The sequence below is a fragment of the Dioscorea cayenensis genome, chromosome 16 (genome assembly GCF_009730915.1).
Source record: "Dioscorea cayenensis subsp. rotundata cultivar TDr96_F1 chromosome 16, TDr96_F1_v2_PseudoChromosome.rev07_lg8_w22 25.fasta, whole genome shotgun sequence".
NCBI classification, from domain to species: Eukaryota; Viridiplantae; Streptophyta; class Magnoliopsida; order Dioscoreales; family Dioscoreaceae; genus Dioscorea; species Dioscorea cayenensis.
In genome coordinates, this window is record NC_052486.1 from 13,637,800 (window position 1) to 13,650,599 (window position 12,800).

Sequence of the window (12,800 nt, forward strand, 5' to 3'; positions counted from 1 at the left end):
CGCAATTTGCCCCATCTGATTTTCAAGGTTATGCAAAGAGGTGGTGTGGTTGCGAAGTGTAACCTCAACTAATTCAAACCTAGTATTTGCAGATTGCACAAATCTTGCCAAGTGCTTCTCTAGGTCAGTCATTTGGGTTTTCCAAACCTGAGACTTTGTTTTCCACCTGAGAGTTTTGTTGTTGTTGTTGGAAACCCGGTGGCCCCATGGCCTTTTGTGGACCTTGATTACTCCATGAGAAATTGGGATGATTCTTCCAACCCGGATTGTAGGTATTGCTATATGGGTTTCCTTGAGATCTCATGCCATTACCTACAAAATCAACATTCTCCACCAAAGAAACATCACCAATAGAGATCGGGCAATCGGAGGGAGCATGTCCTCCACCACACACAGTGCAATTAGTCACGGCCGCCACTCTATTTGAAGTTAGAAGATCTAACTTCTTACTCAAATTTTCCACTTGGGCCACCAATGAAGTTACCGTTACCGCATCTATCTCATGGAGACCGGCCACCTTTTTCTTCTCCCTAGCATTCCATTGGTAGCTGTTTAACCCCATTTCTTCAATCAACCGACGGGCCTCTTCGGGGGTCTTGCTACCTAAGGTACCTCCTACTGCCGCATCAAAGGGTTGCCTTGTACTCGGTTTCAAACCATTGTAAAAGGTTTGAAGAATCATCCACTCTGGGAATCCGTGTTGCGGGCACTTCCTCAGGAGCTCCTTGAACCTTTCCCATGTCTCGAATAGAGACTCCAATTCCAACTGAACAAAGGATGAGATCTCGTTCCTAAGCTTTGCTGATTTTTCGGGAGGGAAATAACAAGCTAGAAAATCTTCCACCATCTCCTCCCACGTGGTAATTGACGCTCTAGGTAACGAGTGTAGCCACTGCTTCGCTCTCCCCTTTAGGGAAAATGGGAAGGCTCTCAATTTGATGGCATCATCCGTCACCCCATTTATCTTCAGCATATCACACACCTCGAGAAAGCTCTCTATGTGACTGTTTGGATCCTCATCAGCCAAACCATTGAATTGTGCAGATTGCTGCAACATGTGGATGAATGCCGGCTTCAACTCAAAGTTCTGAGCTGTAATCGGGGGACGCACAATGCTCGACTGTGTCCCCAAATCTGAAGGTCTGGCATAATCGGATAATGTTCGATATTGCTCATTCTTTTCTGCCATGTTTTCAGATCCTTCCACTTCCAAATCAGCTAAATTAGATTGTTCTTATACAAGCTCTTTCCCTTTTCTTCTAAGTGTACGTTCAAGCTCAGGATCCCCTTCAATCAATATTGAGGGATTCCCTCGGGTCATAACCTGAAGCTGCAACCAAAGAAAAAGAAAAAAAATCAGAACGATGATAGAATAAGAAGATATGAAATAGAATGTATGGTGAAATAGCTAAGAAAACAAAGTGCAAAGTATCTCTAAACGCCTATTCCCCGACAACGGCGCCAAAAACTTGACAAGATCCCCTTGCGTATATCCCGCAAAGTGCACGGGTTTGTCGAAGTAATAATCCCGGATGAGCGGGTATTGAATCCACAAGGAATAGGGAATAAAAATACTTAATACGCTTCTTAGCTATGTGAAAGATCAATGATGATAAGTGTGATAATGATTCAATTCTTAACAATAAAAACAACAAGTAAGAGAGCAAAAGTAAAGAAGGAGGTAAGGCAATCGATAAAGATGGGGTACCCGGATAATGCTCCACCTAGGATAATTGTTTCAAGTGCAAGAATCCTCTATTATGCTTCCTAATCAATGCAATGGTGAGTCGAGGAAATCCTTAATTACATAGTCCCAAATCTAAGGTCAACTATGCCTAACTCTATACATGTCCCGGAGGAGAAATTAGATAACCTCTCAACCTCGCACTCGCATAGAGTTTCCATGAGCTCTAGGGATTCCAAGTGATAAATCTCTTCCTAATTATAGACCTAACCCTTTGGTCCAGGTGGAAGGTCCCTAACCACGATTAAGCCCTAGATACTAACATCACCTCAACGCTTCACTCTATTGCACTCGCAACTAAGCCCCAGCGGAAGTTCATCCCTTAGACCATTCACTCTATTATGGCCGCAAAGAACTCGAGGAACGGAGGTAGAATCTATCATGCCGGAGAGGAAAGGGGACGCTCCTGTACCTCTCGACTCACCCTCTCAACCCTCTCCAACCTAGTTTTGTCTAACGCTCATGGTGTGTCACTCACTCACAAGGTTACCAACGAGAAACTCTCAACCTTAGTGTCACTCAAGGGGAAATGTTCATACAATCAAGCATTCAAGGTTGGAACTCACAATAAACATCAATTAATTGAAAGCATAATAAAGAGATTCAATGAAACGATTACATCCTAGGGTTCACAAATACCCAAGTACCCACTAGGGGTTTAGCTCTCCATGGAGCTAAGTACAATCAAAGGAATAGAATATAAAAGCAATGAATCCATAAAGAAACCCCTCCTCGATAGTCATGTCGATGGTCTTGTGGAAAGTTCTCTACTTGTCATCCAAGTATTCCCTCATCCGGTATAGGATACGCCTCGACGGAAGCTCCCCTACCAACCTTCTTCCTAAGGAATGACGATGTCAGAGCCATAGAACCTCTCCCAAACCTTGGCCAATACCCCTCAAAACCCTAGCCAAAGGCCTCTTTCATGTTGGGGAAAAGATGGAGAAAAGAATACTAAAATCGGGGCTGATTCGGCTTTAAATAGGGCTGGAATCGGGCGACTACACGGGAGTGGATACTTCACTCGCCCGTGTGGAATTTCCACACGGGCGTGGATAATTTCCGCACGCTTGTTTGGATTCTCTAAACTTCTGTTTTCTCGGCCGGCTATGAACATTGCTTCTACAGTACCCGTCCATAATAGCTTCCCTAATCCATACATTCATCGGAGGGACGCAAACGGGCACACGTTCACGTCGTGGATCACTTGCTTCTTCAATGATAGGCAAGTTGGTGGAGCTCTTATTCTATGTGCATAAATCGGAATGCTCGAGTGTGACTACCTTTGTGCCCCTCCAAATGGATGTGCCAAACTCGAATAAGAGGAGGTTGGCACACACTCTAGCATCTCACATCTGACCTATGTCTTCGCGTTTGGACCTTAGCAAGATTTCCTCCAAAATTGGTGCATCTTGATCCACATTGGCTTCTTTCCTTCATACTCGGCCTCACAACCCTACCTACACGAAAGTAACATAAAAAACACACATATTAGTGTAAAAACCTAAGAAAAGTAATGCTCAACATAAGGAATGAACGCTTCACATTCATATCGTACAAGCACTTATCACTTATCATAAGGCGAAGTGTGAAGTTTCGAAGACCAAACCATATGGCACACTTCATCACATAGAATGTTGTATTTTGCAAATATTTGGGACGCATGAACAATTCAAGGAATTACATTCACATGGTTTTTGGTGAATCTATTCTCAATTGATGATCCTACCTTTCACCAACATGCTTTGGAGGTTTTGAGCAATTTCGAAGCACACCAAGACCACCACATCTTCAACATCTTATGATGACTAGTTGGACATTTGAGCATGGACATTTGCTTTACTTCTTTAGTTTATTTCTTTGCTTTACTTTTGATGCAAGTGTGTTTGTTTACCTTGAATAAGTTGGGGAGGGGATACCCTACCAACATTGTGTACAAATTTGCTACTCTTTATCTAGTACTTGTGTGTTTGGACTACTCTCTAGTATTTATTTTTGTAATCTTAAATTTTTGTTTGGAATGATAATGGCCCTTTACGCCGTGCAACGCATTAAGGGAGCTTGGTGAGCCTTTCCACATCCCATGGAAGCCGGACCCGACATGTAACGCTTGCAACACCTTTTGTTCGGGTCACCTCTCGCCGTGTGCACAAGATTTAACTGGGGAAGTTCGTTCCACCCTCCTCCACTATTTTCATTGCACATATTATTATGTTTTTCATGATTAGTGTACATTAGGGACAATGTACAACTCTAGGTGTGGGGATGGGTGTATTGTATGTATTAGGGTAATTATTTACATGCTAGTGTACCCATGATGGCTTGTTCATTATTGTAAGACTCTTCTAGCATGGTTTAATGACTGATTTGAGTTACATACTTGTTGTTGTACTCAATTGAATCTTGTTTCACGTCTAGTATTGTCTTGTGCACTGAATCTTGTGTTGATGCCCTGGGAATAGCCAACATGACTACTCTAACTCTCTTGTATGCTTAACACACAACTTTGAATATTTGGTCTTAGATTACTAAGTTCTTTCATTCAATGAACTCTTAAGAACTTCTGAGTCTTGTTGAGCTAGCCCTAATTTTGTAGCATGTAGAGTAGTCTGAAGACATGATCTAGGATGAATGTGAAAAAGAAAATGATGAAAAAAAAAGAAAAAAAAATGAGTCTATGTCAGTATTCCTCTGCTAATGAAGCATGAATGCGTCTATGTAGACTGTAATCGAGTAGTTAGGGTGGCTCTTGTGCCTAACCAGCATGTGCACCCTCCAGAAAGATTTTTTTGTGCAGTCTATGTTAGTCGGACTCGAAAAAGAAAGAAAAAAATGAAATGAAATGAAAATAAAAACCCTAGTGATCTTTTTGGCTACCTACTAGAGGCTTTGAGAAGAATAGGGACAAGCAAATGCTTAGGTGTAGGCATATTTGATAAGTGTCTAAATGTACATATTTGTGTATATGTAATTGTCGCTTCTAGCATGTATTTTTACTAGAATTAGTGCCCGTTTTGTGCTTAATCGTGTATTATTTGCTTTGCAGGGCACGAGAACGCCATGGAGGACAGGAAGATTTAATTTGGGCGAAAAGGAGAAGAAAATCAGGTCGCAGTACTGTAGCGTATTCCCTGCAGTAAAAGGCTGTAGATGGAATACTGTAGCGGTGGCACTGTAGCATTGTCACTGTAGTAAAAATTACTGTAGCTGCCACTGTAGCAACTGGAGAGTTTTCAAGACAGAATTTGAATCATGGCATACGGCCTCAATGCTGGCCGGTATAGAGCCCGGGATGATCACTGTAGCACAAAGGAAGTTAATTGATTGAAGGCATACTGGCTCAATAAGGTGCTCATTGAGCCAGTATGGATACTATTTGGAGTGCATATGAGGAGTTTTCTTGCCCCGAACAGTGTCAATGAGGAGCTCAAGGAGGTCCTCATTGAGCTAGTATACCACCTCGGGATTGATCGATCTTGGAGTAATGAGGAGGGATAAAAAGGGTGTTTTTTGGGGAAGAAAAGAGGGGGACGTTTTGGAAGAGACGGAGAGGGTTCTTGGCAGCCACCACTTGGGAGGAAGGAGAGAAACGAAGACATCATATTCTTGTGAGATTTGGCTTGAAGTTTGGGAAGATCAAGGGCTTGAACTTCAAGGGGAAGCTTCATCATCAAGGGATGAGAAGCATTCAGAACCTTTAGGGCTAGAAGAAGCGTCATTCGGCCGGCATTCTTCCTCCTCTTCATCATTTGGACTAGGGAGTGCCATTTATGCATTTACTTCTTGCTTTTGTTGTGTTTGAGACATTTATTTGTATGATAGCACACTAGACCCCCAAGACCACCGGATGTAGTTGAACCTTGGGGGGTTCATCATGTATTTTGGATGCTTCACTTTTATTTGGAATGCATTGGTGTGATTTGTGGTATAGCTCATGTTGTTTCATGCCTAGAACTATAATATTGAGAAATCCTTAGTTCTTATTTGAGTTGCATACGTAGACGTGACCTACTCACGTGTACTAGATCATCATTGAGGTAAAAGGGGAGATCCTTGACCAATATGCCGAGAAATTGGATGTAGGTTGCCCCTCCGAACCATGAGGATGAACTTAGGTTAAGTGCATCTTTTTTTCGCGATCTCTATGTGCTTAATGCAATCATAGGAATATGACTAAGGAGAAATCCTTGTCATCATTTGTATGGGATTAGGGTTTGACTACAGAGAAATCGGGGTTGAACTATTGTTGAGGTCCGTCGGCCTAAATCACCCATGTCATCTATTCTTATGCATCCGTACATCATGATGAATCCCTCTTGAGAATCCTCATCCCTAGGCCTGTTCTTATCATTATTGCTCTTGTGATTTTCTTGCTTGTTGTGGGACTGCTATACTTGTATTCTTAATTATGTTATTGCACATACTAGAGTAAGAACATGTTGGAGTCTTTAAGGTTAGAAAATAAGTGATGGAGGAGTAATAGGATCTCCTTAGCCCCGTGGAATACTATGACCCCTGTGTCACTCACAGGGTATTACTTGACGATCCCGTCCACTTGCGGGCACACAATCAAACCCTCAGTGTCAACTCCCCACCGTCCATGTCTATCAATGCCTTGGAAGTGTGCAAGAATGGTCTCCCAAGTATCAAAGTAACATCCGCATCCTCATCGACGTTCAACATCACAAAATCTACAGAAATATATACTTGTCAACTTTGACAAGCACATCTTCAATGATGCCCCTCGGATGTCTCATTGTTTGGTCCGCCAATTGGAATGTCATCCGAGTGGCTTGCGAGCAATTGGGTTATTAGAGAAGAAAAGTGGCATGTACAGACTTTCTCCATATTGACCATGCAAGAATCCAGTCAGCGTGAACCAAATGAGTCAGGGTCTGAATCCGAGGGCGCACCTGCTCATGCTACCCTTGGTACTTCTTTTCCATTCAACTTTGACTCTCTATTCGAGGTTATGGAGGATGACGTTCAGGCTATCCATCACGAGCAGCACGAGATGAGAGGACATATTTATTAGGTTTTAGAGGGTCAGTGCCAGCTCACAGAGCATTTCCATCAGTTCATCATCTCTCCCGTGGATCATCCTTACAGGCTACTACTGCTTCTCGCTCCATTGGCCCTGCCATCTGCAGCACCTTTTGATGATCTTTTTAATTTCATAGCATGGATACTTGTTTTTATTTCTGTAGCTTGTTTCTTTGCTTTACTTTCCTTGCATGTATGTTTGCTTGATTTTAATAAGTTGGGGAGGGGATGCCTTCCCAACCTTGTGTAAGACCTTTTTTATTTTATCTATTTTGTGTATTTGAATACTCCCTAGTATTTATGTTTTTGAAATCATAAATTTTGTTTGGAATGATGATGCCCCTTTATGCCTTGCAGGGCATTAAGGGAGCTTGGCTAGCCCCTCTACATTTCATGGAAGCCGGACCCGACATGAAAAGCTCGCAATACCTTTTATTCGGGTCACATCTCACCGCGTGAACAAGATTAACTGAGGATGTTTGTTTTCACCCTCCTATATTGTTTTCAATGTATATATTACTGTGATTTTTATGATTAGTGTACATTGGAGACAGTGTAAAACACTAGGTGTGGGGATGGGTGTATTTCATGTACTATGGTCATTATTTGCATGCTAGTGTTAACTATGATCACTTGTTCATTATTGTAAGACTCTTCTAGCATGGTTTAATGATTGATGTGAGTTACATATTTGTTGTTGCACTCTATTGAATCATGTTTCACCTCAAGTATTTTCTTGTGCATTGAATCTCGTGTTGATGCCCTGGGAATAGCCAACATTACTACTTTAACTCTCTTGTATGCTTAACACACAACTTTGAGTACTTGACCTTAGAACACTAAGTTCTATCTTTCAATGAACTCTAAAGAACTTCTATGTCTTGTTGATCTAGCCCTAGTTTTGTGGAATGTAGAGTAGTCTGAAAATGTGATCTAGGGTGAATAAAAAAATAATAATAATAATAATCACCATGGTGATCTTGTTGACTGCCTACTGGAGGTTCTGAGAAGAAAAATGGGAGTTAGTTCAAGTTCATAAATTAGAAGGAAAACTTGACAAGGTCCCCTTGCGTATATCCCGCAAATGCACGGGTTTGTCGAAGTAATAATCCCGGGTGAGCGGGTATCGAATCGACAGGGAGTAGGGAATAAAAATACTTAATTCGATTCTTAGCTATGTAAAAGATGAATGATGATGAGTGTGATAATGATTCAATTCTCAACAGTAAAAGCAACAAGTAAGAGAGCAAAAGTAAAGAAGGCGGGTAAGGCAATCGATAAAGATGGGGTACCAGGATAATGCTCCGCATAGGATAATTGTTTCAAGTGCAAGAACCCTCTATTATGCTTCCTAATCAATGCAATGGTGAGTCGTGGAAATCCTTAATTACATAGTCCCAAATCTAAGGTCAACTATGTGTAACTCTATACATGTCCCGGAGGAGAAATTAGATAACCTCTCAACCTCGCACTCGCATAGAGTTGCCATGAGCTCTAGGGATTCCAAGTGATAAATCTCTTCCTAATTATAGACCTAACCCTTTGGTCGAGGTGGAAGGTCCCTAAACACAATTGAGCCCTAGATACTAACATCACCTCAACGCTTCACTCCGTTGCACGCGCAACTAAGCCCCAGCGGAAGTTCATCCCTTATACCATTCACTCTATTATGACCGCAAAGAACTCGAGGAACGGAGGTAGAATCTATCACGCCGGAGGGGAAAAGGGACGCTCCTGTACCTCTCGACTCACCCTCTCAACCCTCTCCAACCAAGTTTTGTTTAACGCTCGTGGTGTGTCACTCACTCACAAGGTTACCAACAAGAACTCTCAACCCTAGTGTCACTCTAGGGGAAATGTTCATACAATCAAGCATTCAAGGTTTGAACTCACAATAAACATCAATTTATTTAAAGCATAATAAAGAGGTTCAAAGAAATAAATACATCCTAGGGTTCACAATACCCGAGTACACACTCGGGGTTTAGCTCTCCATGGAGCTAAGTACAATCAAAGAAATAGAATGTAAAAGCAATGAATCCATAAAGAAACCTCCTCGATGGTCATGCCGATGGTCATGTGGAGAGTCCTCTACTCATCGCAAGGGATCCTTTGTCCTTCCTAGGATACACCTCGCCGGATCGGTGCCGACGAAAGCTCTCCCAATAACTATCTTCCAAATGACACACGATGTCAGAGCCATAGAACCTCTCCAAAACCCTAGCCAATACCCCTCAAAACCCTAGCCGAAGCTCTCTCTCAAGTTGGGGAAAAGATGGAGAAAAGAATACCAAAATTGGGGCTGAATCGGTTTTAAATAGGGCTGGAATCGGGTGACTACACGGGCGTGGATGCTTCACGTGCCCGTGCGGAATTTCCACACGGGTGTGGATAATTTCCACACGCCCATGTGGATTCTCTGAAACTGTCATTTTCGGCCGGCTGTGAACAGTAACTTCTACAGTGATTTGTTGCAAAGATTTGCTACAGTAATAATCCCGGGTGAAGTTGGATGACAAGGTCCCCTTGCGTATATCCCGTAAGTGCATGGGTTTGTCGAAGTAATAATCCCCAGTGAGCGGGGTCGAATCCACAGGGAGTAGGGAGTAAAGACACTTAATTCGATTCTTAGCTATGTGGAGTATCAACAATGATAAGTGTGATAATGATTCAATTCTCAACAATTAAAAGCAACAAGTAAGAGAGCAAAAGTAAGGAGGAGGTAAGGCAATCGATAAAGATGGGCTACTAGGATGATGCTTCACCTAGGATAATCGCTTCAAGTGCAAAAACTCTCTATTATGCTTTCTAATCAATGCAATGGTGAGTCGTGGAAATCCTTACATACATAGTCCCAAATCTAAGGTCAACTATGCCTAACTCTATTCATGTCCCGGAGGAGAGATTAAATAACCTCTCAACCTCGCACTCGAATAAAGTTGCAATGAGCTCTAGGGATTCCAAGTGATAAATCGCTTCCTAATTATAGACCTAACCCTTTGGTCCAGGCGGAAGGTCCCTAGCCACAATTAAGTCGTAGATACTAAGATCCCCTCAACGCTTCACTCCATTGCACTCGCAACTAGTCCCCAGCGGAGGTTCATCCCTTAGACCATTCACTCTATTATGGCCGCAAAGAACTCAAGGAACGGATGGGAAATGGGACGCTCCTATACCTCTCGACTCACCCTCTCAACCCTCTCCAACCTAGCTTTGTCTAATGCTCGTGGTGTGTCACTCACTCACAAGGTTACCAACAAGAACTCTCAACCCTAGTGTCACTCTAGGGGAAATGTTCATACAATCAAGCATTCAAGGTTGGAACTCACAATAAACATCAATTTATTGAAAGCATAATAAGGAAGTTCAAAGAAACGAATAAATCCTAGGGTTCACAATCACCCAAGTACCCACTAAGGGTTTAGCTCTCCATGGAGCTAAGTACAATCAAAGAAATTGAATGTAAAAGCAATGAATCCATAAAGAAACCACCTCGTTGGTCGTGTCGATGGTCTTGTGGAGAGTCCTCTACTCGTCGCAAGGGATCCTTTGTCCTGCCTAGGATACACCTCGCTAGATCGATGCCAACGAAAGCTCTCCCAATAACCTTCTTCCAAACAACGCACGATGTCAGAGCAGTAGAACCTCTCCAAAACCCTAGCCAATACCCCTCAAAAGCCTAACCGAAGCCCTCTCTCTAGTTGGAGAAAAGATGGAGAAAAGAATAGCAAAATCGGGGCTGAATCGGCTTTAAATAGGGCTGAAATCGGGCAACTCCACGGGCGTGGATGGTACACGCGCCCGTGCGGAATTTCCACACGGGCGTGGATAATTTCCACACGCCCGTGTGGATTCTCTGTTTCTCTGATTTCTCGGCCGGCTGTGAACAGTGCTGCTACAGTACTAGTTGCATTGTTGCTACAGCATCCGGCCATAATAGCTTCCCGAATCCATACATTCATCGGAGTGATGCAAATGGGCACACGTTCACGTCGTGGATCACTTGCTTCTTCAATGATAGGCAAGTTGGTGGAGCTCTTATTCTATGTGCATAAATCGGAATGCTTGAGTGTGACTGCCTTTGTGCCCCTCCAAATGGATGTGCCAAACTCGAATAAGAGGAGGTTGGCACACACTCTAGCATCTCACATCTGACCTATGTCTTCGCGTTTGGACCTTAGCAAGGATTCCTCCAAAATTGGTGCATCTTGATCCACATTGGCTTCTTTCCTTCATACTCGCCCTCACAACCCTACCTACACGAAAGTAACATAAAAAACACACATATTAGTGTAAAAACCCGAGAAAAGTAATGCTCAACATAAGGAATGAACGCTTCGCATTCATATCACACAAGAACTTATCATTGGCACACACTCTAGCATTTCGCACCCGACTTATATCTTCGCGTTTGAACCTTAGCAAGATTTCCTCCAAAATCGGTGCATTGTGATCCACATTGGCTTCTTTCCTTCATAATTGGTTTCACAACCCTACCTGCATAAAAGTAACATAAAAACACACATATTAATGTAAAAACCCGAGAAAAGTAATGCTCAACATAAGGAAAGAATGCTTCGCATTCATATCACACAAGCACTTATCAACACACATGGCACATACATATAAGAGATGAGACATGATCATTCTGTTGTACTTACTATTTGTAACCCATTATATGTATAACATTTTCCAATGCTTGTAGATTCTTATATTTATTTGAGGCGGAGGTGATACATTTAGCCACATATCATTATTTTTGTTTTTCATGATTTGTTTGCTTGGGGACAAGCAAACGCTTAGTTGGGGGGATATTTGGTAAGTTTCTAAATGTACATATTTTAGGATATGTATTTGTTATTGTTAGCATGTACTTTTATAAGGATTGATGCCTGCTTTATGCTTAATAGCATATTATTTGCTTCGCAGGGCATGAAAATGCCATGGAAGACATAGAGATACAATTTGGGCAGAAAAAAAAAAGAAAACTAGGTCGCGGTATTGTAGTGTATTTATTGTAGCAGGTTACTGTAGCTGGAGTACTGTAATAGTGACAATGTAGCAAAGCACCGTAGCACCTGGATGATTTTCGAGGCAGGATTTGATCCAGGCCATACGGCCTCAATGCTGCCCAGGATTAACCCCGGAGGAACAATGTAGCTAGAGAAAAGAAGTAATTGTTTGAAGGCATACTGCCTCAATAAGGCCATGATTGACCCTGGGATTTATTTTTTGCTTGGTTCATACTGCCTCAATGAGGCTATCATTGACCTCCTCATAGACCTCGTCATAGACCCCTCATTGACCCGGTATGGATGTCTTTTGGGGGTGTTTTGAGTCTCATTTTGAGCCACATACGGGGTGTATGCTTGGGGGGTATAAGAGAGCATTTGGAGGGTTCTCTTGGGGACTTTTTGGGGCAGGCAACACTTGGGAGGAAGAAGGAGGTAAATGAAGACATCTTTAGAGAGCTTCGCATGAGGCTTGGAGGTGATCAAGGTCTTGAACTTCAAGGGAAAAGCTTCATTATCAACGGATAAAGAGCATTTGGCATTCATTGGAGCTAGAGGAAGCGTCATTCGGCCGGTATTGCTCTTCTTCATCATCATTCGGACTAGGGAGTGCCATTTATACATTTATTGCTTGTTTTTATTGAGTTTGTTATACTTGTTTGTATGATGGCACACTAGACCCCAAAAGGCCACGGATGTAGGTGAACCTTGGGAAGGGGAGGGGTGGGGGGTTGGTTGTCATGTATTTTTGGATGCTATACTCTTATTTGAAATGCATTGGGTTGATTTATATTTAGCTCATTGTTCTTCATGTCTAGAACTAGTAAATCGAGAGATCCTTAGTTCTTTGTTGAGTTGTACATGTAGATGTGACCTACTCACATGTACTAGATCATTAATGAGCTAAAAGCGGTATTCTTGTATCGACATGCCGAGAAATTGGATGTCGGTAGCCCCTCTGAACCTTAAGGATAGACTTAGGGTAAGTGTGTCCTTATTGC

At 42.4% G+C, this 12,800-nt stretch overlaps 1 non-coding gene across 1 annotated transcript; it reads left to right on the forward strand.

Moving 5' to 3' along the window:
• Positions 1-692: 692 nt before the first annotated feature.
• Positions 693-799, forward strand: LOC120279727. Its single transcript, XR_005542031.1, has one exon. It is a non-coding gene; the product is annotated as a small nucleolar RNA R71 (small nucleolar RNA).
• The last annotated feature ends 12,001 nt before the right edge of the window (positions 800-12,800 follow it).